The sequence below is a fragment of the Lepisosteus oculatus genome, chromosome 14 (genome assembly GCF_040954835.1).
Source record: "Lepisosteus oculatus isolate fLepOcu1 chromosome 14, fLepOcu1.hap2, whole genome shotgun sequence".
In the NCBI taxonomy this organism is placed as follows: domain Eukaryota; kingdom Metazoa; phylum Chordata; class Actinopteri; order Semionotiformes; family Lepisosteidae; genus Lepisosteus; species Lepisosteus oculatus.
In genome coordinates, this window is record NC_090709.1 from 53,082,189 (window position 1) to 53,106,847 (window position 24,659).

The 24,659-nt window shown below is 41.8% G+C and overlaps 4 non-coding genes across 4 annotated transcripts; all 4 read left to right on the forward strand.

The window, feature by feature from the left end:
* Nucleotides 1-350: 350 nt before the first annotated feature.
* Nucleotides 351-432, forward strand: trnal-uag (transfer RNA leucine (anticodon UAG)). The gene has a single exon. It is a non-coding gene; the product is annotated as a tRNA-Leu (tRNA).
* A 19,479-nt stretch (nt 433-19,911) lies between these two features.
* On the forward strand, nt 19,912-19,983 carry trnap-cgg (transfer RNA proline (anticodon CGG)). The gene has a single exon. It is a non-coding gene; the product is annotated as a tRNA-Pro (tRNA).
* A 2,052-nt stretch (nt 19,984-22,035) lies between these two features.
* Nucleotides 22,036-22,107, forward strand: trnap-cgg (transfer RNA proline (anticodon CGG)). Its single transcript has one exon. It is a non-coding gene; the product is annotated as a tRNA-Pro (tRNA).
* Nucleotides 22,108-24,222: 2,115 nt separating this feature from the next.
* Nucleotides 24,223-24,294, forward strand: trnap-agg (transfer RNA proline (anticodon AGG)). Its single transcript has one exon. It is a non-coding gene; the product is annotated as a tRNA-Pro (tRNA).
* Nucleotides 24,295-24,659: the final 365 nt, after the last annotated feature.

The following is a 24,659-nucleotide window of genomic DNA, read 5'->3' on the forward strand; positions in this document are numbered from 1 at the left end:
AATTTATGTGGTATTATCATCAATATCCTTCAAAATCTACGTTCAAATGAAGGATTTGAAGAAACTATGAAAAAAGCAATAGTAGCAGCAGAGGATTTTGATTTTTGCTCTTCAAGTCAGTAGATCACTGTAGAGTTGCGCCCCTACGAACAGCACAAAGGATGAAACCCACCTCCTTCGTTATTGCTATGTTTGTGCCGGTGAAAGTAGCGTTTGTGCTATTGAAAGCATCTTGGAAGATGAAGGTGCAGTCACTTCCACATGTCATGATATCATTAGATCCGACGACAAGAGCTGAAGCCTCCGGCATTTTCCAAGCCAGCAATGTGAGGAAGATGGAACTGGAGGAAGGTAGCGTGGCCGAGCGGTCTAAGGCGCTGGATTTAGGCTCCAGTCTCTCTGGGGGCGTGGGTTCGAATCCCACCGCTGCCAAATGTTAATTTTTTAAGACCTGCAATACGATCAGTAAAAGCGCTTTTTATTAGGCTGCGGGAGGTGTTTAGAGATAGACTTTCTAAAAGACAGGCTTAACATCAAGGCAGAAAAAATATTTTGTTTTCTCAACAGAAATTCTCTTTGGCACGTTCAGCTTTATGTAGGGAACAACATCTGCCGAGATCACTTTTGAGGCAGTGCACATGATAGTGTACCGGCAACTACATTTACTGTAATATTGGCTGTGGTGGTGAGCTGCTTTTGTCTGTGAAACTTTTAATTCTTCACACCGAATCGTTGGCAGGGGTAAAGCTTATTAAATCTTTGAACATAGCGCTCCATCAGAAATACTTTGTTCGTGATCAAAAGAGATCAGAGGATTAACTTCATGAATTCACATAGCATACCTTACAGGAAAGATTTAAAAGGGGAATTGATTTTGCTTCCTGATGTTGTTCCTGTGGTTTCTTTGGATACAAAGGTGAATGTTCTTTGAGGTTCTGCTAGAGTATCCACTGGGTGGGCTTTATCAATCAGCTCGGATAGGTCATCAGTGCTCCGTCTCCAGAAAATAATCAGCACTGTTTTTTCCTGTGCTGTCTTTTAAAACATATAAGATCACGAGTTTACAGATTTCTCCAAATAACAACTATACATTTTTACCCAGCGGTTAGCATTCCTTCAATCCAATAGTTTTAGAGATTTTGAGATCAGTTTTGCTTTACTACTTTCAGAGTCTTTTATTGACCTTGCTGAAGCAGAGAAGTGACATAATCACAAATGCAACCTACCTGTGCTGCTTTTTTTGGTTAATAATGATTAAAAAAAACAGCTCCTTGCATTAAGAACAAGAGCAACCAACGCGCTCGCTTGTTGAGTTGGGTTTTTTCCGTGGTGCTCTTCCTCAGATGCAAAGTTATTTGGCGAGCAAGGACCTCTGAGAAGGAGCCTGAATCCGTCAAGAACTCAGAAATTCTAATATCGCACTACCGTCTTGTGTACAGAGATCTGCTTCTTCCTTTTTGAGTGTTTTGGTGTTTAAGAGCACGCTTCCTACTTCGAATGTTAGTTTCAGGAGATGTGTTACCGGATCACAGATCATCTTGAAAAGATTTGGGGATGCACTGGCTCAGTTATTTGAAGGAACCTATACCACCAACGCACTTCTGAGAAGCACCTGCACATTTTCGCAATCCTCTCTCTCACCTACAAAGTTATGAAGACACAGACGACCAACAAAAACTAATTTGATTCACTCAAGGCTTCACTCTTCTGTTGTGATGTCGTTTTAATTAGTGTTAGCTGTGATGAGGTGTTGTTTCTGTCTCTTAAAGTTTAAGAGTCTGCTCCTTTCTTCCTGGTATAGAAATAACATGTTCCATCTTTGTTTACAAACACCACTGTAAACTATTTGTCCATCTCTAAAGCCTGTGTGTATTGACAAGGCAATTCAAAAGCACATATTAAATAAGAACACGATCCTTCTTGTTACCATTCCCGTGGTTGGAGCGTTGTTTCGCTCTTTAACGTTCTTCTACAATATTTACAGACAGGGCTTTATCACTGGAGTTGTGTGCATCGGTCCATGAACATCAACTGTACTGCTGTTTTTCTATGCGTAATTTAATCGCAAGCACTTAAAAGATGCAAAAAGGTTTCAAAGAAAACATAATTGAAAGATAGTCGAGTAAGGAGGTAGAAAAACGCACTCCCCTGTTGAAGAATCAACCACTGTTGCCCATGTGACTGGATATAAAAATAAATTATTCATTTTGCCCAGTCTCTGGAAGCTTCGATGCGATTATTTTCCCTTCCTTATTTCTTCATTCCCATGAATTTACTTTGTAGTAGAAGAAACGCGAAAGTGGGAAACTGCAGGCATTCTTCGTGAAGGGTGGATTGTGTTCAGTGAACATATGCACCTCTGTAAGTCAGTTCCACCATCAGCCCCCTAGAGGATGTAGCTCAGTGGTAGAGTGCATGCTTTGCATGTATGAGGTCCTGGGTTCAATCGTTGGCATTTCCAAGTGTCTTATATTACGCTGGGCAAACGTTCCGAGGTCAAATTCTTCCAGCACGGGGGTACCTTTAAAGCGGAGACGACGGCACCGAACTTTTTTGGCGCGCCTTCTCTTTAAAGCCCTGGCCAAATATGAAGACAGTACGTACAGTTATAATTCAAACGGAATTAAAAACTACACATCCCAGTTACCATGGTGGTGCTTGTGATCATTGCGTTTAACCAACGAAACAGGGCGAAAAATCAGTCACATGACTTTGGGGCAGAGTTTCGAAAGCTTAACCTATCAGCAACAAAGCGAAATTTACACGATAGGCTACCTCAAACTGTCAGTTACACGACTGTGTATGTCGCTTAAGCCACTCCTATTTGGCATTTTAGTTATGGAGGCGAGAAGATGCCCCCCCCCCCCCTCTGGGTGTCTGATTTGCCGCCATCTTTAACCGCTTCGTGTCCGAATGGTAGTAGCTACGCGTACGAAATAAAGTTCATCCCAGCTACAAAACATATATATTTTTGTGGTAAGAGGGCGCAAAACATCAGTATTTACTGCTATTAATTACTGTACGATTTATAGTTGAAATCTGAGCCTAAATATAAAGTTAAAATCTCGACAAAGCAATGTAGGAAATACAGAGAAAATAAATCCTTTCTGACATCTAAAATCAGTTTCGATCAAGGTCTCTAAAACGAACAAGAAAAAGAGGATTTTCGGAGGGCAATTACGCTGTGTTTATATAGGATAAGTGATCTATGAGCAATCTAATTTCTTGTTCGTTTAAAACAGTGAAATGTCAGCTGCAAAAGATCGCACCAGAAACAGCACTCTCTCTGCCTGTCATAGACGTTCAGGAAAGGCTGAATGAAGTCATGTCAAGTACAATAATTCGGTGATCAATAATAACAGTTGTAGGACAAGAAACAAAAGATAGTGAAAACTTAAGATTTTTAAGGCTAAAACTCAAATTCATTCTACAAATTAAGGCAAATGAAAATTCAGGACGTTAAAGTGCTAGAGGTGTAAAAAAATACAAAAATGCACATGAGCAAAAAGTTTTAGAAATGGAGCAAACAGAAAAAAAGCCATGCCTATAGTGCAGAAGAGGGATGCAGGAACACTTGCTTAGATATACAAAAAAATCACAAAAAGGTGTATGTTACAAAAGAACATGCAAACATGTTTATCATGTACATGAACATGTACATCAATTTCCCTTCGCAATCAATAAAGTCTTATCTGTAAACATGAAACAGAGTGAGGAATCAGAAAATTAGCATGCATAAAAAACAGCAATTCTGTCAATGAGCCCTAAATGAATTAATAGCAACCATGGTTTCATGGAGGGCTTCTCAGATAGTTGGGCATTCAGGTAGATTGCCAGGTGAAAGGATTTGTAAACATACTTTGTTAAAGCAAGTCAGTTTTTTCCGCAACACATAAAATACATTTTTCCAAGAAAGTTTAGCCTTTGTCACTAATGAAACCACTAAATAAAGACATAAATATAGAAATCATAAGATTTTTTTTATTCAATGTTGGTAGCAGGATGAACTGTGCTAAATGTATATTTTGTTGCAGAGTTGCTGCAGGATGTTAACAGTGAAAAAAGGTATTTAGTAATGAGTTATTTCAAGAAGAAAATTTTCAGAATAATTGCAAATCTAGCAGGATAGAGAAACCACAGAAAACAGGCAGTTAGATTGATCAGATTAGTATGAAAAGTTATTTAGCAAAGGGAATGAGAAGAGTGACAAACTAGTATGCTTTAGATCTTTTTATCTGAACCAGGGAAAACTGATCATGTTTCTCTATAACAATAACAAAAAACTTTATTTTATATATCACCTTTAAAAGTGGCATCTCAAAGCAATACAGTAGATATAAAAACAGATAAAAGGACCACAGATTACAAAGTAAATACATATAAGAAAGACAAGCAGTTAGAGGTGCTACCAAAATTAGAAAATGAAGCAGATACAGACACTAAGTCTTCTGAAAAGAAAGGTTCTGAGGTTAGATTTAAATGCACTCAGGGTACGTGACTGATATCACTGGGAATACAAATTGAGAGCTCTGGGGTGCAGCTAGAGAAGACCCTCTCACCCACAGAATGTAGATGTTCTTGAGGACAGCTAGAAGACCAGAGTCAGACGGACAAAGGTGGGGAGTAGACAGATAATAAGCCATATACTGTAGGTACTGAATGAGGATGAGGATTTTGAAGTTGACTCGAAACCTGATAGATAACCAATGCAAGGACTTGAAAACAGGTGTAATGCATCGCTGATAGGATTCTCGCTGTCATATTCTGAACATATTGAAGATTGCTCAGTGTGGATTTAATTTCCCCAGTGAACAGGATGTGCATTTATTAATTCTAGAAAAAAGAAGCCTTTCTTGATTTCTCTAGTTCTTAGTTTCTCCAGTTCCCTTTAAAATAAACTATTATTCCACAATGCAGAGTATTACATGGCCAGTATTTAGACATGATATTTGTGATTTCAAGAAATTAACACAAGCAGCTTTTGGAGATTTAAGTGTTGGCTGAGTTATTGCAGGATAAAAGACTAGAGATGTTGGTAAGAAGAAGATAATTTTGGGATAGCTGAGGAATACACTGATAACAAAAACACTTCCTAATGGGGTTAGGCATACTTTTGATGAAGATGATGAAGTTAACAGACTGTATGTTTACATAGATACTGAAATGAGGATTGTATTTTAGATTTTGTGTAGTTGCTAGCGTTGAACTGTGTGCTGGATGCACATGAATTGAAGGAATGGGCAAACATAGCTGATGCGGATCCACAGAGCCAGCATATTAAGATGTTTATAATTAGAGGCAATTTGTTTAAATAACTAGGTATGGATACTGATGTGCAAGAGAGGTGGAAAGGCTGTTTCCTTAAGCCAGCACTATAAAATATTTTATTCTCAGTGAGATGCTGCCATTTCATAGTGGGTTTCTAACACTGTGTATAGTTCCATCCACACAGTGCCTTTACTTCCATCCATTTCTAACCTCTTTATCCAGTACAGAGGATTTGGAGCCTATCCCAGTAAGCAACGGACACAAGGCAGAATACACCCTGGACATAGCGCCAGTCCATCACAGGACAGACAGACACAAACATACACACACCAGGGCCAGTTTTCCCATAAACCAATTAACTTACCAGTATGTTTTGGAGTGCGAGAGGGAGTCATATCACACATATGGAGAAAAACCATGTAACCCAGAGAGAACACGCAAACCCCACACACACAGGATGGCAAGAATTGAACCTAGGACCCCAGTGCTCCAAGATAGCAATGCTAACCACTTTGCCACCATTATAAACGGATGGATATCTTAGTTATCTTTCTAGTTCACAGGTTTGCATGCATAATTTAATTTTGAAAGCCACTGAGACATTAGGTACTACTGTTGTATTTATGAAAAAGAAACAAAACAAAAAGCATACTAACAACTGTGCCATCCTACTCTTTAGTTAATACAATTTATTATTTATAAACGGTTAACATTGTTAGCAAAATATTTTGAATTATATTTAACCCTATTTTTTCTTTAGTTTTGTATTTAACTTATTATATGATAGTCAGATTTAATGTATATTTGAACAATGAAAATATATTTTTACAAGATGCGGGGGAAAGTGCAACAACTTATTACAGTGCTAAATTTAATATTATTGCTAATAGTTTATGCTAACACCTAACTTTCTTAATTAGATGTATTTAAAACAGTGAACTTAGTGTAACATACCATTCAGAAATACAATCGAAAATAGTTTTGTGGTGTTTGTATGGATGAAACGTTTCTAAAATGTATAACGTAACAAAATTAAAGACGATTAAAATCTGTAATATTTCCACTTGTAATGTCATTAGACAGAACAACACATTTCTGCTTTGTCTAAGGATGGTATCAAAAAGTAGTCTAGGTGGTGAGAAAGCTGTGCTTAATGATAATTAAGTGACTTAAAAGTAAAAAGAGATGCTTCATATTGCATGATTAATTTTAAAAACTAAGTTATAAATGCAGACGCGATCGCTGCCATAAGCGCTCCAGGCAGTAGAACATTTGTTCTGTACTGCTGAGCTCCGCGCCTCCTCCCTCTCTCGGTGCCGCGCCCCTCTCTGATGGAGCTATTTTCAGAGCCTCTGATTGGGAAAAAAAGACCTGCTGATCAGTTTCACACAACAGGAAGAGAAAAGAATGGAATATTTTCTCTTCGAAACGTGTGTTGTCTTTATGAAATTCGTGTATTTTAAACATTTAATTAAGAAGTAAAAACCTTACAGCGTACACAAAGATTCTGAGCTGATCACGAGGAAGAAAAATCACCCATTTTTCGCGCATAAAAAGTGGTTTTTAACTCTCGAAACCTGTTTTTATATGTTTTAAAGTCGTGCAATGTCTAAGTTAAGCAGGAACACATCATTATATCTCATTTTTTATTTATTTTTTTAAAAAATTAAAAATCGTTTGCCCAGCCTACTTATATTAATGTGCTCACATCGCAATCTTCTGTTGAGTGAGAACTCTTTGCTCGTGTTCATAGAGAGACAGGTTTTACACAATTAAACTCAAAGTGCTGCAGTGTTGCTCTGCTGTTTAAAATGTACCTCCAAACCATTTTGTTCTGTTAATTACCAAATGATTTGAACTAATTTAACGTCATATTAAGAAAATCCAGAGAAGGTCATCAGACTTTTAGTGGCTGTTGAAGAAAACACCTGTTGAATCTCACTAGGGATTTCTTGAGAGATCATTCACCGAGCGAGTCCTCCCTCTGGACTCCACACTGAGCTGAAAGCTGTGCGAATTCCTCACTGTGTGTCTTGTACTGTTACATGTGCTTTCGTGTAGGTGTGGAGCACAGCAACAAGAACACCTTGAACTTTTTCCGTATGTGAAGGAAAAGGCAAAAGAGCATGAAAAGTATTGAGTGTATAAAATATCCATGGTACAACCCGAGAAAAAACTGATGGACTAAACAACAACATTTGATGATTAAAGAGATTCAAGAAACACAATCATCCACACACGGGCTTGGATCCTGAACACTTAAGTTAATTGACAAAGCGAAGGATATAACCTGTAAACTCTCTTCATGTTTTATAGTTTATTAAATAAAACAATTTCTTACTTTCTTAATAATTTCTTACTGTTGATGGACGATTTATTGAATTTTAGCAAAATCACAATTACAGCTTTTTCGGTTAAACTGTTATTCACATACTCTAACGTAGATAAACGTTAGTGTCTTCTGATGTGTGAGACATTTTCTCAAAAAATATATTTGTTAGTCTCTCTGGAGGCTGCACACGGTGTTTAGAGAAAGAATTTCAAAAAGAAAGGCTCCCTAAGCTTAACATCAATGCAGAAAAAAATGTTTTCTCAACAGAAATGCTCTTTGGCACTTTCAGCTTTACATGGGGAGCAACGTCTGCCGAAATCACTTATGAGCCAGTGCACATTGTAGTGTGCCAGCAACTACATTTAATATTGGCTGTGGTGGTGAGCTGTTTTTGTCTGTGAAAGCAGTTGTCTGTGATACTTCACGCCGAATCATCGGCAGGGGTAAAGCTTATTAAATATTTGCGGATAGAGCTCCATCAGAAATAACTTGTCCAAGTACAAAAGAGATCATAGGGTTTACATCAAGCAGTCACAAAACATACCTCACATGTCAAATTTAAATGGGGAATTGATTTTGCTTCTTGATGTTGTTCCTGTGGTTGCGTTGGTTACAAAGGTGAACGGTCTTCCACATTCTACTAGAGTATCCACTGGGTTGCCTTTATCTATTATCTTGGAAAGAATCTGTGCTTCAACTAAAAAAATAATAATCAGTACTGTCGTTTTTTTCTGTGCGTACAGCCATCACTTAAAGCATATAACAATCCGTTCAATCCCCCGCATCTCCAGGTGCTTTATATTACTGTGCTCACATCACAGTCTTCTGTTGAGTGAGAACTCTTTGCTCGTGTTCATAGAGAGACAGGTTTACACAATTAAACTCAGGCACACTCGAAGTGCTACAGTGTTGCTCTGCTGTTTTAAATGTACCTCCAAAGCATTTAGTTTTGTTAACTACCAACTGATTTGAACTAATTGAACGTCATATTCAGAAAATCCAGAGAAGATCATCAAACTTTTCGTGGCTGTTGAAAAAAACACTTTTTGAATCTCACCAGGGATTTCTTGAGAGATCATTCAGTGAGCGAGTCCTCCCTCTGGACTCTGGACTCCAAACATTTTGGGTTAAACTGTTATTCACATACTCTAACGAAGAGAAACGTTAGTGTCTTCCGGTGTGTGAGCCCATTTCTCAAAATATATAAAAAAAATAAAAGTTATATACTAAATTGAATTGTTCTACGGTTGTGTTCCATATTTCTAACTATTTTGGTTTCAAGATCGCAATTTAGTGTGAAACATAAATTGTGAAACATAAAAGCCAGCTGGATAAGCTTGATTAATTTCCCTCAAGGGATCAATAAAGTATCTATCTATAAATCTCTTACACGTCATTAACAATGGCCTTTCAACTAATAGCCCGTGCAGGGATCAAACCCCAGCTGTTAGTACGAGTTGCATAAGACCCTGTAACGCGCAGATAAGAAACTAACCTCTGCTTCTTCATTTTATACACAGTGAGCTATATTTGCGAGCCTACTGCCCCCTGCGGGCTCTGTATTTGATTGCGGTACAAGACCGGCTGTGGAGATAAAGTGAGACGGGTGTGTACTTTAAAAGGCTCATAGCGTCCTTGTAGTTGAATTCTATCTGTACACCACATAGATAATCTAAACAAAATAGAGCCCTACTGGACAAACAGTTAGGATCTCACACAGCGAATACCCTTGAACACAAGAGAGAAGGCACAGTTCACATCTGCGAAACATCACATCCGTCTTTAGAGACAGCTACATCAGAGAATGGAATCCCGGAAGTTTCAAATAACTTCTTTTAATACAGGTTCAAGCAAACCTGAAAGTTAGGGAGTTTCCGGACACTTTTGTTTTATTAAAAAGTGTCTGAAGCCTGAAAATGTAATTTGAAAAAAAAAACCGCTATTGGACATTAGCAGGTACTTTTTGTAACGATTTGCTATTTCATGCTGGAAAACAAAGGAAACAGACCCAATGTTTGCTTTTAGGTGCGGTTCATTACATAATAGACATCTATTACTGAGGAGCTTGAATAAAATTTACACGAGCCAGGTAGAAGTCGAACCTACAATCTTATGATTCAAAATCAGATGCGTTATTTATTAAACTGCTGGTATTTCACATAACCGGGATTCCCCCATAGTGTGCTCAGCGTCGCTACTAGTAATATACCGCCCCGTCTAAAATTTCAAAGTGAGAAACATGTGTTTTCCGATTTTTTATGATTTTTAAAATATTATTTCTTTAAATCAGACAAAGGGTTTATGTTTCGCACTGGAATTCCGATTGATTGAGAATTCAAAGAAAGACTGTTTTCTTCCACAACACCGTATAATTATTACATCCACCAGACTCTCCAACTTCTCCAGACCTTGCTGGGTGAGCATTTACTCCGATAAATTAGGTCACGTATCATGTTAAATCACCTCTTCTCAACACAACATTTCCTGGTGCACGTTTTCTCTATGAAAAAAAAGACATTTTTCCCTTGCACGATTTCTCGTTTTTTTATCAAAGCGTACAGAAATAAAAAAGAAGAAGAAATAGTGTTGCAAAAGAACTCTGTCGCCCTTGGGAGATGTCAAACGCATTGGACATGAAAAATGCCGGATAAAAGCCAGTTCTCTTCGTTTCTCAGTGTCGGGGCTGCTACTGTATGTAAAAGAGGCAATTTGCTCTGAGAGCAGGTACAGCGCTTTCTGAACGCAGATGTCTCAGAGCGGTGTGTCCAAGCGGCTGTAAAAGGTGAAGGTTGTCCTGTCACCGTAGCCTAGTTGGTTAAAGTGCATCTTTATTAAAGAAAAGAACTGCGGTTTGAATCCCAGCCGTGTATTTCTTCCTATCTTGTAGTACAGAACGTATCATTTCGGGCAATCACAAAGGGCTTGATTTCGTTAAAAGCATGTGTTCATTTCCTTTCTGGAAAACTTGTTTTTGATGAAATTCACACAGCTTGTGAAACATTAAATTCAGTTCTTGGTTATCAGTGCAGAAGAAATATTACCGGCTGGCAAAATAAACGGTAAGAGATTTTTTTTTTTTGATTCGAGAAGAGACTCCACCAGTCAGTCTCTGTGGCGCAATCAGTTAGCGTGTTTAGCTATTAACCGAAAGGTTGGTGGTTCAAGTCCACCCAGGGATGGGTTTCTTCTGTGATGTAAACATTGTTTTCACATAGGTCGATTGGATTTCTCAGCTAAACCATAGCCATTTTAATATTTGTAGGAAATGTGACTGTTCAACACTTGTCAAAAATGTCCAATAATGCCCAACATCGCAACTCCCCAGAAAACCATATTCACCCAAGAAAAATGATCGTTGAATCGTCATTTATACTCCCGTCACATCCTCTGCTGAAATATTTTAAAAATACAATGCAGATTTGTTTGAGAACTTGACAAGCATTGTTTTGTTAGCACTGTGCAGTTGGATTTTGATATTTGGACATATTTACCTTAATTTTAAACTGTAAATACTGTACAATCTATTTTAATTGTGTTGTAATATTAAAATATGTTAGCTGAGGATGCAAAGGGGTGAAAGGGAAAGGTCAGAGGGTATAGTAACAACAAGGTTAGGATTGGTGGAGGTGATAAGGGTGTTGATGGTTTTTCTCTGTAGAGGATGATTGAGTTTTTTATCCTTCTCTGAAGTGAGAAACTGGAAGAGTGCAGTTGAGAGATCTGATGAGGTTAGTTATAAAAGGAAGTTGATGTGGAGCTGTTAGCCGTAAGAATTCCTTAATGTCTTTGATGTTGTCATCAAAAATAAACTGCAGTAAGCAAAGATAAAAAGAAAATTATCTGTGCATACTGCCCTGTCTTTCTAACACCTGAAGAAAGCTCCATGGCCAACACGTCGTGTTTCCTTTCTTCTCTTTTCAGCATGGAATAACCCTTTACTTGTTCCTTTGCAGCCTACGCATGCTGACGCAGCTACTCACCTGATATTTAACATTCCTATAATCACAACTATGAATGTCCACTGTGGGTATTTTTTCCATGATTATTTATTCTATCATTGAAGCATATTTTATGTCATACCGAAGTGTCATAATCACCGAATTTTTTTTTCATTTAGAAAGTCAGAAAATGATAAATCACTATGAATTGCATTTAGCCTGTTCTGATCTAGAGTTTCTACATACTTTAACATGCCATGTTCACAATGTCACAACTCAGAAATGCAACAGTGAAGTGTTGTAATTACCAATGTACATAGTGTTGGAACATTGAGATGTTTTGGTAATGAGGAAGGAGGGACATGCCATGTTCACAGGGTCATATTTGAAAAATTTCCTAAAGTTCAGGATTTTGATAGTCTGTTCCATTGTCTCTCACACCTCAGTGTCAGAATTTTTAGATGTTTTTATAACCAGGGGGTAGGTTTATAGCAAGAAGCAGGAAGTGCCATCACCCGTTGCTCATCCTCGGTTAACCATATATTCTCATATGCCATGTTCTAAATGTCCCATTTATATTAAAAAGTTCTTGTAAAATGCAAGATTTTAAGACTTTTTATGATCAGAAGGCAAGGTCGTGGTAAATATGCAGAAAGTGCCTGTGAACTTATGTTTTGCCTTTGTCTTATTTACTTATTGTGTTTGTGTTATTGTGAGTTTTGAAAATTGGTTTACAATTTTCTGAAATGTGTTTCACACAAAAATGTTATTTGGATAGTCACTACTTACATATTCCCATTTACTGAGGATAAATACAGTAATCCATCCTGATTAGTACTTTTAAAAATTACTGTAAAGAGCCATCTACAGGCGAAAGGCGGCATAACAACACAGCAGCAGCATTAAAGGCAGAAGAAGAAGCTGGCGAATAAGAAGCCAGCTTCAGCCTCGTTAATGCAATACCATTGGGTGAGGTGGAAAAATATTTCTTGCTCTGAATCCTAACATTTTTATAGGAGGTGTTCTAGTACTTCTTGCCTCAGATAAAATTGCCAATACACTTAATTTCTACTCCATCAATATCAGCAGCGTTATCGGTACTGAGTCCTAAATGTACGTCCTGTCATCATATAAAATGTCAAAAGATTCGACTGCATTCAACTGATCAAATTTCTCTTCGATGACAGTTATAATTTTATCCAAAATACATCCGAAACAAATTTGCACTGTTTTTTTTTAATCCAGAAGAGCATCATCATGACTCAAAACATACCTGTTTTTTCTTCTTTCCAGGAGGAAGGATTGTTCAGATTCAAACATTGGTCCAAAATCAATGTACTCTCCTATCGCTGTTGCTTCTTTAAATCATTCATTTGAACGTCGATATTGAGGGATGATATCGTACAAATTGTGGTTTTCTTTTAAAGCAAATTATATTAAAATATGAGCCTCTGTTATAGTTGTCTTGGAAGTTTCGGAAGGTATAATAGACCCCCTTGTGCCCTCAGCTAAAATATGATAAAATACAACAAAATGTATTTACATAGAACAGCATTTATGGTTACATGTATATTACAATTAAGATAAATATACAAAAGTATTAAAATACAAATGTACAGTCCTAGCATAATCATGCTGTCCAACTGTCTTTTTTGCTTGTCAAGTTCTCCAACAAATCTGTGTCGTAATTTTAAATATTCTAACTAAGGATGCATCGAGAGCATAAATGAATTCTTCTGCTAGCCGTTCGAAGGTCAAAGTCCTTGGCTGAATATGATGTCCTTGAATGTTGGTCATTATTGGCCATTCCCAGTGATATTGACTTACATACTTAATTGTTTAACAAAAACATTCACATTTCTTGCAAATATCAAGTGGGTTAAGGTTTTGCTAAGAAATCCGAATAAGTAGAGATGAGGTTTACATTGCAATAATGAGAAGTGCATTTCTGGGTGGGCTCAAACCACTTACCTTTTAATTAACAGAGACTCACGTGTGTCCTTTTCTCCATTTGCAAGCTTAAAAAAAAGAAAATAATGCTTTTTTCTTACCAGCCTGCGATATACAAGGCAAGATTTGTATTTCATCTTTAACAAGCTGTATGAATTTCATGAAAAGCAAGTTGTTCCAGAAAGAAAATGAAAACTTGCGTTAAACAAAATCAAGCTGTACGTAATCATCCATAGTGATACATTTTGTAAGACAAGACAGGAAGAAAAGCACTGCTGGGATTTAAGCATCTCCTGTTTAAGAGGAAAGCATGTTAACCAAATCAGCCAAAGTGCCCTCAGTGTATCAACACCATGTCTGAGTCAGTGATTGCAGCTGACTGTCACTGGAGGACAGTTCATCGTGAACAAGTCAGCCTGCATAATGAGGGGGAAGAGACTGACTTCTGTGATGCAGTATCGACAGATACTAACCTTCTGTCCAACTGTTCTCTGCTGCATTCTGGAGTAGCAGGTAAATATTGGTTTCCATGCGTGTGTAGGGGTTTTGTGTATTTACTGGGACAATTATTTATTGTAGCAGTAAGTCACAAAATGATTCTTTGATGGCTATTAGAAAACCGACTTTGCGGGTTAACTCATTAACGCTCACACACAGATACTAATACACTTATTAATACATAAAATGTGCATATAAACATAACATATCTTAAGAGTGTGGGTTAGCAGAATACAAAAGGTATATATTAAATCATGAAGAGTTCCAAACCAAGAGGGACATACATTCAGTATACCATTCATTTAGACTGTTTCGTAAATGAACTGGGATTACAACTTCTACACTAGATACTCAAAAGCAAGTACATCACTCATAGGTATTAGATTGATATCAATTGTGGTTGAGGTAACAATTGAATTCTCGAGCTGTAATGCAGAATGTTGAATACTCATCCGATCTGTGTGGATTCAGATCTCCCGCAGACACAAAGAAGCAGTGGCAGGCTGTTGTTGTGTGCAATCGGCACTCTCTGGCTCGGTGCCAGGCAGTGGCCGGTGCGGCTGGTGAGAAGGAGAGGAGGGAGAGATTCCTGCTGCGATGCGCTGCTGATGCTCTTTGAAGACCGGCTAGTTAGTGTTGGCTGAAACTAGCAGAGCTTGTGCACATGGAAAGTGACTACGGGTCCAAGCCAATCACACTCTTTAGATGGGAAGAAGACTAGTTCGTTCCCGATGTAGCGCTAGTCCTGAATCCTGAGATTCAGCTGTCGACAGTTCCAACCGTAGTTCACTCGTTGATCAGGCGAGCTTTGAAGGTGGAGTACCCGTGGTTCACGGGGCTTGCTGCTGGGCTAACCTCGGGCGGATCCTTTGGTTATGCGTGGGCAACCTCCGTTCTCGACTCTTAAAACAAAGTTAAGTCCTGGCACTCGGACACACTGGCCGTCACGTGATTGTCCGAGCTGAGTCTGAGAACGTCCTGGAGGGGCACCTTCTGGGCATCGTGCTGCCTGTTTTATCTGGAGGAACTACGGTAGTTCAGTGGCTTAAAGTTCCGCGGGCATTCGAGACCCACGTGGGGTTACCCTGCCCTACCAGTTCCTGATTGGCTGATTGAGGTGGAGGATGAGTAACAGTGACCTCTGACCTTAGAATTGTAAAACTTGGGATGAACCTCTCCCATGGAATCTCCCAGACAGTAAGGCGCCAGAGATGACCACTTATTAGGGTGGCTGGTGAATCTCAGCCTTGGGAGCTGTTCCTTATCAGGAAACTCTATCAGCTAGAAAAACACCTTAAATGTGAACCAGATGGAATGGCCTCTCTGTATCCAGCTGCACTGAGATGAGGGAGAGAGGGACTGGCAAGGGAGCAGCAAACTTAATTCCTGTATTTTAAATATGCCTTGCCGCTACAGAAGTGTCCTTAGAAGAAAAACATCTTCTATGATAGTGGTACAGTCCATCACACCCCTCCTATAGCCTTTCAAAGAGAAAAAAAACTGACAACAAAGTATGTCTATGTGTGGTAATCAACCAGGTCTTACAAACATTCTTAAACCCTTCCACCTCCTTTCATCGCAAATGATTTGTACATGTTAGAAGGTTAATTTTGGCTTCTGATATTATGGTGGATTAAGAGTCCTGAAATCTTTGTAGAAGTACAAAGATGAAAGAAAGGGCAGTGTAATCATGGCCAAGAGAAGGCAAATGTTGGACTATCTGCTTGGATTGAATGGAGCAAAACGTAGGCAACTCCTTGAGCAGAACCTGCTTCATCCTTCAGACTGGGGTTTCTGAAGATCTGTACATTTGAACTTTCAAAGTGACTAAAGTAAAGGAGTTTTCCCTTTTTACCACATAATTCCCACAGATCAACACTAACAGAGAGCCTAATTCCAGACAGGATTCAATCACTGTCTCTCAGGCATCCCAGCAGTGGATTTCATGACTTCAGAAAGCCATCTTCACCAGTGGAGAACTCAATGCTCTGAGGTTTACTGGCAGAGTCTCACACTGGGTAATGTTAGATGTTGATAAATAATGTCCTATGGAATTCTACTATTGATAAATTCTACTATGGAACTGCGATGTGTCTTGAAAAAAATCTTCTATGATAGTGGTACAGTCCAGCACAGCCTTTAAAAGAGAAAAAAAAACAAGGTAAGTCTGTGGTGTAATCAACTAGGTCTTGCAAACATACTTAACCTCTTCCAGCTACCAACATTACAAATGCTGTTTACACATTAGATGGTTATTTTTGGCTTCTGATATTATGGTGGATAAAGAGCCCTGGAATCTTTGTAGAAGGACAAAAGAAGGAAAGAAAGGGCAGTGTAACCATGGCCAAGAGAAGGGAAATGTTGGGGAGAGCTTTTTTCACTTTTTATCATTGTTTTTCCAGCCCAACAAAGATCAACATATATGAGCAGGCGTCCTGTGCCAAATCCAATCTGCCTTCCTTCCAATCATACAGGAATGTGAGTGAATTAAATATTGACATATGAAAATACACAAAAATATGCAATCACACTGTAGTGTGCTTTCTGAAGGCACCAGTTCTGTAGGGTTTGGGCATTTACTGGGACAATTATTAATTGTAGCAGTAAATCACAAAATTGATTCTTTTGATGGCTTTAGAATCCAACCATGCGACATAACTCAAACAACGCACACACACAGGTACTAATACACGAGGATACATTTATTAATACATAGAATATGCATATAAACCTAACAGATCTTATCGAGAGGGTTATCAGAATACAAAAGGTATATATTCAATCAGTTACAAAGTGTTACACATATCAAAAGGACATACGTTCAATATATCATTCATTTAGACCGTTTCGTAAATGAACTTGGTTATAACTTCTACATTAGATACTCAAAACAAGTACATAACTCTTAGGAATTAAATTGATATCAACTGGTTGGGATAACAATTGAATTCTCGAGCAGTAATTCAGTGAAGTTGAATACTCATCCAATCTCTGGGGATTCAGATATCCTGCGGACTCAAAGAAACAGTTGCAGGCTGTTGCTGTCCAATCCGCGCTCTCTGGCTCGGTGCCAGGCTGTGCTGTGCGGCTTGCGACGGTGCGCTGCTGATGCTCACTGACCGGCTAGTTAGTGTTGGCTTTAACTAGCAAAGTTTGCGCACAGGAGAAAAGATGACTGTGGGTCCCAGCAAGTCAGGAAGAAGACCAGTTCGTTCCTGATGAAGCGCTAGTTCTGAATAGTGATTCAGCTGTCCACAGTTCCAACCTGTTCACGAGGCCTGCTACTGGTGCTAACCTTGGGTGGATCCTCTGGTTACTCTCTGGCAACCTCCGCTCTAGACTCTTAGAACAAAGGAAAGTTCTGGCACTCGGACACACTGGCCGTTCCGTGGTTGTCTGGGCTGAGTCTCAGGATGGTCAGGAGGCGCTCTGTGAGAATGTCCTGCCCTTGGGAGCCTTCTGCTCCTGGGCCGTCCTGCCCTGGAATTCTCCTTTGAATTCCCTTTAGAAAAGTCCACAGAATTCTCCTGAATCTTACTACAGGCTCTCTGTGTTTCTTGTTTTTACCTGGAGGAACTTCAGCTCGTTGATTGGTGAAAGTTCCATGGGCATCAGAGTCCCACGTGGGTTACTTGGCCCTACCAGTCCCTGATTGGTTGATCAAGGTGAGATATGAGTCATTTACTCCTGACACCTAGGAATGCAGTCCAGATGTCCATCTGGCACTCCCTAGACAGATAGGCGCCAATGGATGACCATTGATCATGATAGCCAGGCTTAGCTAAGTGCATCCCCCTTTGGGAGCTGTCCCTTATCAAAGGAAACCTTAAATCAGCCTGCATGAATAGTTTCTCTGTGGCTGCACCACAGAGATGAACAGAGATGGGGCCTCATTTGGGAAGGCTCAGAACACTTAATTCTTTCTTATTAATAAGCCTCGCTGCTACAACACATATGCAGTTTGAGCAAACATAAGACAATAACCAAGTACCACAAACTACCAGGCATCTAGTATCATTAGCAGTTCAGGTGGGGAGCTGCATCACCATGTGTAGGCTGCAAAGGAACAAGTAATAGGTCTATTCCATGCTTAAAAGAAAAGAAAGAAAACACAACATTTCAGCCGTGGAGCCCTCACACCTGAAGAAGGCTCCACAGCTGAAACGTTGTGTTTTCTTTCTTCTCTTTTCATCTAGTGTCATTAGCCTTTTAACAGTTCCTGTCAAAATAAAATAGAAATGGATAACATTCTAGAGAGAGTTTGAAATACCAAGGTACAATTTAAAACATATCTCTTCCACTACAACCACAATATTTTGGAGAGATCGTTGAACCTCACTGTTCTGACATGTCCGTTAGCCTCCGTCCTGCTTCAGCAATGAATGTGGCGGGGCACATTCTGAGGGAGATGAGGTCAATCATGTGGCAGGAAAACCACGCTATGCTTTTTTTTGAGATCCTGAAAAGGACAGAAGGGCCATGTATATGTGTGCAGCTGGATATGTAATTACAGGTGGCGTAGCAGATTCTGCTGAAGCCCCACTGCGTGGTGTGGACGGTAGCTGTGTATATTGCAGCAGAATTGTGCATGTGAGATCAAGGGGGCATGTCATGTGTTTCAGCACTTCACTCCCTTCAGTAGCACATGATTCCCTGAGTTCGTTGGATGACCTGTGGACCGATCTTTCACGATGAAGAATTCCTTAAGAAGAATAGATCTCGGCCCACCATCCCAATGCCTCCGTCTCAAAACAGCAACCTCCCACTGCCCTTAGTCTGCAATGCAGTCCTTTCAAATGCGATGACAACGCCTAGACCTTCGTTGCCTTTTGTACGAGCTGAACTTTTGTGCTCATCAATTCAACGCTCTTTCCATCAACTCATCTTGTCTTTTGACGCTTCGTGTTTTGCGCTCCTTTGACTATTGGCATATCGGGTGACTGCAAACACTGAAGTTCTTGCTTACGGAGTGTGGAACATTGTTTTCAAGTGATCGCTGTTCTGTCATGGTGACGCCGAGTGAATCTTTCTTTGGCAACATGGGCAGGCTGACAGCAGTGCGAGCGAAAGATATGGCAAATTTCTTGACTTATTTCTGAATGTGAATGTTCTTTAGAAAAGGGATGCGGCATTGCTTCTCGCCCGTGTAAAGGTCACGCATTCCAGACGTGGTTATGAGCGAACAGTTGCCGCAAGTGTTTGAAAAGAGCAAAAGAGGAAGCAGCCCTGCCCCGTGTGAGGATCAAACTCAGGCCCTTCAGATGACGAGACTGACGCACTACCAATTACGCCAACAAGCCCAGCTGCAGGACACACACCGGAAAGTTTGCCTCACATGGATTTCAGTCGCCCGTTCCCTAATCTTTAGACGCCTTCTGCTGAATGTTGCATTTGCCTTTTGATCTCACCGATGCATTTTTGGTCTGTTTCTGTTGCGAGTCCGTCTTTCAGATCTCACCTAGCATAAGTCTCTCTGGCTGAAGTGGCCTCTCTGCTTCAGCATCGTGCCCTCACTCACCCATTAAAAATGTCACTCGGACTTCTGACAAGCTGACATGAAATGTCAAGAGAGAGTGGCGGAGACGCTTAAGCCAGAGAGAAGATGAAAAGGGGGCGTGGCAGCGAAACGCTTGACAGCTGCACGATGCTCTCCATGCAAGGCGTGACCACAGGCTAAAGGACACCTTTTGGCACATCAAGCTCTAAGCATACAAACCAACCTCCCTCGCTGGGGCTTATGCCTCGGCGTCACCTAGTGCCGCTTGTTCCCCTCTTACCGGGCACAGTTCACTGCCCTTCGTCTACAAGGCAGTCGTGTAATTGCGGCTTTCTTGACTTATTGATGAAGGTCTGAATGGACGAGCGAATGACGCCTCTCCCCCATCCTCAAGCTCGCTGACAGATTGAAATGGAAAGTGCTGCTGTGGCTCGTTGGTCTAGTGGTATGATTCTCGCTTCGGGTGCGAGAGGTCCCGGGTTCAACTCCCGGACGAGCCCTTGTGTGCTCTTTTCCTCCTCTTCCACAAGACTGGGAACTGATATCCACATCACTTCGCAGCGTCTGCTTATGGCAAACGATGGAATGTGACTAATGACTGAACGAGCCTGGTGAATTCTCATCACGTGGCACAATGAGAGCGTGCAGTCAGCTGTCCGAGGCGGCAACCTCATTGCTCGTTCAGAAGAACACGTACTGAAAACTCATCACCACTATGTCGTAGATGAGCACCGCGATCGCTTGTTGTCATGCGTCCTTACTTGGGAAATGCAGAAGCATAAACTGCCCTCTCTCAGCCACCGAAACGTGTGCGGCTCGCCTTGCGCTCTCTGCGCCTCGCATATTTGTGGAGCTGTCTGCTCTTCTTTCTGTTGAAGTAATCAAGTTACGGGACGTCCTGCAGCCTATGATGTTCTCACTGAGAGCTTTCAAGATTTGAAGGAAAACTACGAGCTTGATTGCTCAAGTCGAACGAATGTGATTGTTAAGCAATCGATGATCAAAAGCACGTCTTCTAACAATTCCTGAGAGTATTATCAGCACTGTTTTCACTCGGATATACTTTTCACTTGCTAAGCTGACAAATTGGACGAGAAAATGCCGGAGACGCACTCAGTGCAGACTGAGGTTGGGAAGGAGGTGTGGCCCTTCAACGCTTGACAATTGAAGGACATTCTCTCCGCAACGGAGGAGCACCTGTCAGAAGTCACAGAGGCTAAATGAGAGCACCAGGCTCCTGGAGCTCTAAACTCAGACCTGGAGGATGCGGGCATCAATTCCGCTACCTCTGGCATGCTAAGCGAGCGCTCTACCATTTGAGCTCATCCTCCTCGCTTCATGCTTTTCGGCATAATGTCTTACCGCCTCTGCCCCTCTTACCGGGCACCGCCCACTGCCCTTGGTCTGCAAGGCAGTCCTTTCAAGTGCGATGACGACGCTGGGACCTTCGTTGCCTATTGTACGAGCTGAACTTTTGTGCTCATCAATTCAACGCTCTTTCCATCAACTCATCTTGTCTTTTGACGCTTCATGTCTTGCGCTCCTTTGACTATCGCCATATCGGGTGACTGCAAACACTGAAGTTCTTGCTTACGGAGTGTGGAACATTGTTTTCAAGTGATCGCTGTTCTGTCATGTTGACGCCGAGTGAATCTTTCTTTGGCAACATGGGCAGGCTGACAGCAGTGCGAGCGAAAGAAATGGCAAATTTCTTGACTTATTTCTGAATGTGAATGTTCTTTAGAAAAGGGATGTGGTGTTGCTTATCGCCCGTGTAAAGGTCACGCATTCCAGACGTGGTTATGAGCGAACAGTTGCCGCAAGTGTTTGAAAAGAGCAAGAGAGGAAGCAGCCCTGCCCCGTGTGAGGATCAAACTCAGGCCCTTCAGATGACGAGACTGACGCACTACCAATTACGCCAACAAACCCAGCTGCAGGACACACACCGGAAAGTTTGCCTCACATGGATTTCAGTCGCCCGTTCCCTAATCTTTAGACGCCCTCTGCTGAATGTTGCATTTGCCTTTTGATCTCACCGATACATTTTGGGTCTGTTTCTGTTGTGAGTCCGTCTTTCAGATCTCACCTAGCACAAGTCTCTCTGGCTGAAGTGGCCTCTCTGCTTCAGCATCGTGCCCTCACTCAGCCATTAAAATTGTCACTCGGACTTCTGACAAGCTGACATGAAATGTCAAGAGAGAGTGGCGGAGACGCTTAAGCCAGAGAGAAGATGAAAAGGGGGCGTGGCTGCGAAACGCTTGACAGCTGCACGATGCTCTCCATGCAAGGCGTGACCACAGGCTAAAGGACACCTTTTGGCACATCAAGCTCTAAGCATACAAACCAACCTCCCTCGCTGGGGCTTATGCCTCGGCGTCACCTAGTGCCGCTTGTTCCCCTCTTACCGGGCACAGTTCACTGCCCTTCGTCTACAAGGCAGTCGTGTAATTGCGGCTTTCTTGACTTATTGATGAAGGTCTGACTGGACGAGCGAATGACGCCTCTCCCCCATCCTCAAGCTCGCGACAGATTGAAATGGAAAGTGCTGCTGTGGCTCGTTGGTCTAGTGGTATGATTCTCGCTTCGGGTGCGAGAGGTCCCGGGTTCAACTCCCGGACGAGCCCTTGTGTGCTCCTTTCCTCCTCTTCCACAAGACTGGGAACTGATATCCACATCACTTCGCAGCGTCTGCTTATGGCAAACGATGAAATGTGACTAATGACTGAACGAGCCGGGTGAATTCTCATCACGTGGCACAATGAGAGCGTGCAGTCAGCTGTCCGAGGCGGCAACTTCATTGCTCGTTCAAAAGAACACGTACTGAAAACTCATCACCACTATGTCGTAGATGAGCACCGCGATCGCTTGTTGTCATGCGTCCTTACTTGGGAAATGCAGAAGCAAAAACTGCCCTCTCTCAGCCACCGAAACGTGTGCGGCTCGCTTTGCGCTCTCTGCGCCTCGCATATTTGTGGAGCTGTCTGCTCTTCTTTCTCTTGAAGTAATCAAGTTACGGGGCGTCCTGCAGCCTATGATGTTCTCACTGAGAGCTTTCAAGATTTGAAGGAAAACTACGAGCTTGATTGCTCAAGTCGAACGAATGTGATTGTTAAGCAATCGATGATCAAAAGCACGTCTTCTAACAATTCCTGAGAGTATTATCAGCACTGTTTTCACTCGGATATACTTTTCACTTGCTAAGCTGACAAATTGGACGAGAAAATGCCGGAGACGCACTCAGTGCAGACTGAGGTTGGGAAGGAGGTGTGGCCCTTCAACGCTTGACAATTGAAGGACATTCTCTCTGCAACGGAGGAGCACCTGTCAGAAGTCACAGAGGCTAAATGAGAGCACCAGGCTCCTGGAGCTCTAAACTCAGACCTGGAGGATGCGGGCATCAATCCGCTACCTCTCGCATGCTAAGCGAGCGCTCTACCATTTAAGCTCATCCCCCTCAATTCATGCTTCTTGGCATCATGTCTTACCGCCTCTGCCCCTCTTACCGGGCACCGCCCACTGCCCTTGGTCTGCAAGGCAGTCCTTTCAAGTGCGATGACGACGCTGGGACCTTCGTTGCCTATTGTACGAGCTGAACTTTTGTGCTCATCAATTCAACGCTCTTTCCATCAACTCATCTTGTCTTTTGACGCTTCGTGTTTTGCGCTCCTTTGACTATCGGCATATCAGGTGACTGCAAACACTGAAGTTCTTGCTTACGGAGTGTGGAACATTGTTTTCAAGTGATCGCTGTTCTGTCATGTTGACGCCGAGTGAATCTTTCTTTGGCAACATGGGCAGGCTGACAGCAGTGCGAGCGAAAGTAATGGCAAATTTCTTGAATTATTTCTGAATGTGAATGTTCTTTAGAAAAGGGATGTGGTGTTGCTTCTCGCCCGTGTAAAGGTCACGCATTCCAGACGTGGTTATGAGCGAACAGTTACCGCAAGTGTTTGAAAAGAGCAAGAGAGGAAGCAGCCCTGCCCCGTGTGAGGATCAAACTCAAGCCCTTCAGATGACGAGACTGACGCACTACCAATTACGCCAACAAACCCAACTGCAGGACACACACCGGAAAGTTTGCCTCACATGGATTTCAGTCGCCCGTTCACTAAACTTTAGACGCCCTCTGCTGAATGTTGCATTTGCCTTTTGATCTCACCCATACATTTTTGGTCTGTTTCTGTTGTGAGTCCGTCTTTCAGATCTCACCTAGCACAAGTCTCTCTGGCTGAAGTGGCCTCTCTGCTTCAGCATCGTGCCCTCACTCAGCCATTAAAAATGTCACTCGGACTTCTGACAAGCTGACATGAAATGTCAAGAGAGAGTGGCGGAGACGCTTAAGCCAGAGAGAAGATGAAAAGGGGGTGTGGCTGCGAAACGCTTGACAGCTGCACGATGCTCTCCATGCAAGGCGTGACCACAGGCTAAAGGACACCTTTTGGCACATCAAGCTCTAAGCACACACCTGGAGGATGCGGGAATTGATCCTGCTACTTCCCACATGCAAAGCAAGCGCTGTACCATACAAACCAACCCCCCTCGCTGGGGCTTATGCCTCGGCGTCACCTAGTGCCGCTTGTTCCCCTCTTACCGGGCACAGTTCACTGCCCTTCGTCTACAAGGCAGTCGTGTAATTGCGGCTTTCTTGACTTATTGATGAAGGTCTGACTGGACGAGCGAATGACGCCTCTCCCCCATCCTCAAGCTCGCTGACAGATTGAAATGGAAAGTGCTGCTGTGGCTCGTTGGTCTAGTGGTATGATTCTCGCTTAGGGTGCGAGAAGTCCCGGGTTCAACTCCCGGACGAGCCCTTGTGTGCTCTTTTCCTCCTCTTCCACAAGACTGGGAACTGATATCCACATCACTTTGCAGCGTCTGCTTATGGCAAACGATGGAATGTGACTAATGACTGAACGAGCCTGGTGAATTCTCATCACGTGGCACAATGAGAGCGTGCAGTCAGCTGTCCGAGGCGGCAACCTCATTGCTCGTTCAGAAGAACACGTACTGAAAACTCATCACCACTATGTCGTAGATGAGCACCGCGATCGCTTGTTGTCATGCGTCCTTACTTGGGAAATGCAGAAGCAAAAACTGCCCTCTCTCAGCCACCGAAACGTGTGCGGCTCGCCTTGCGCTCTCTGCGCCTCGCATATTTGTGGAGCTGTCTGCTCTT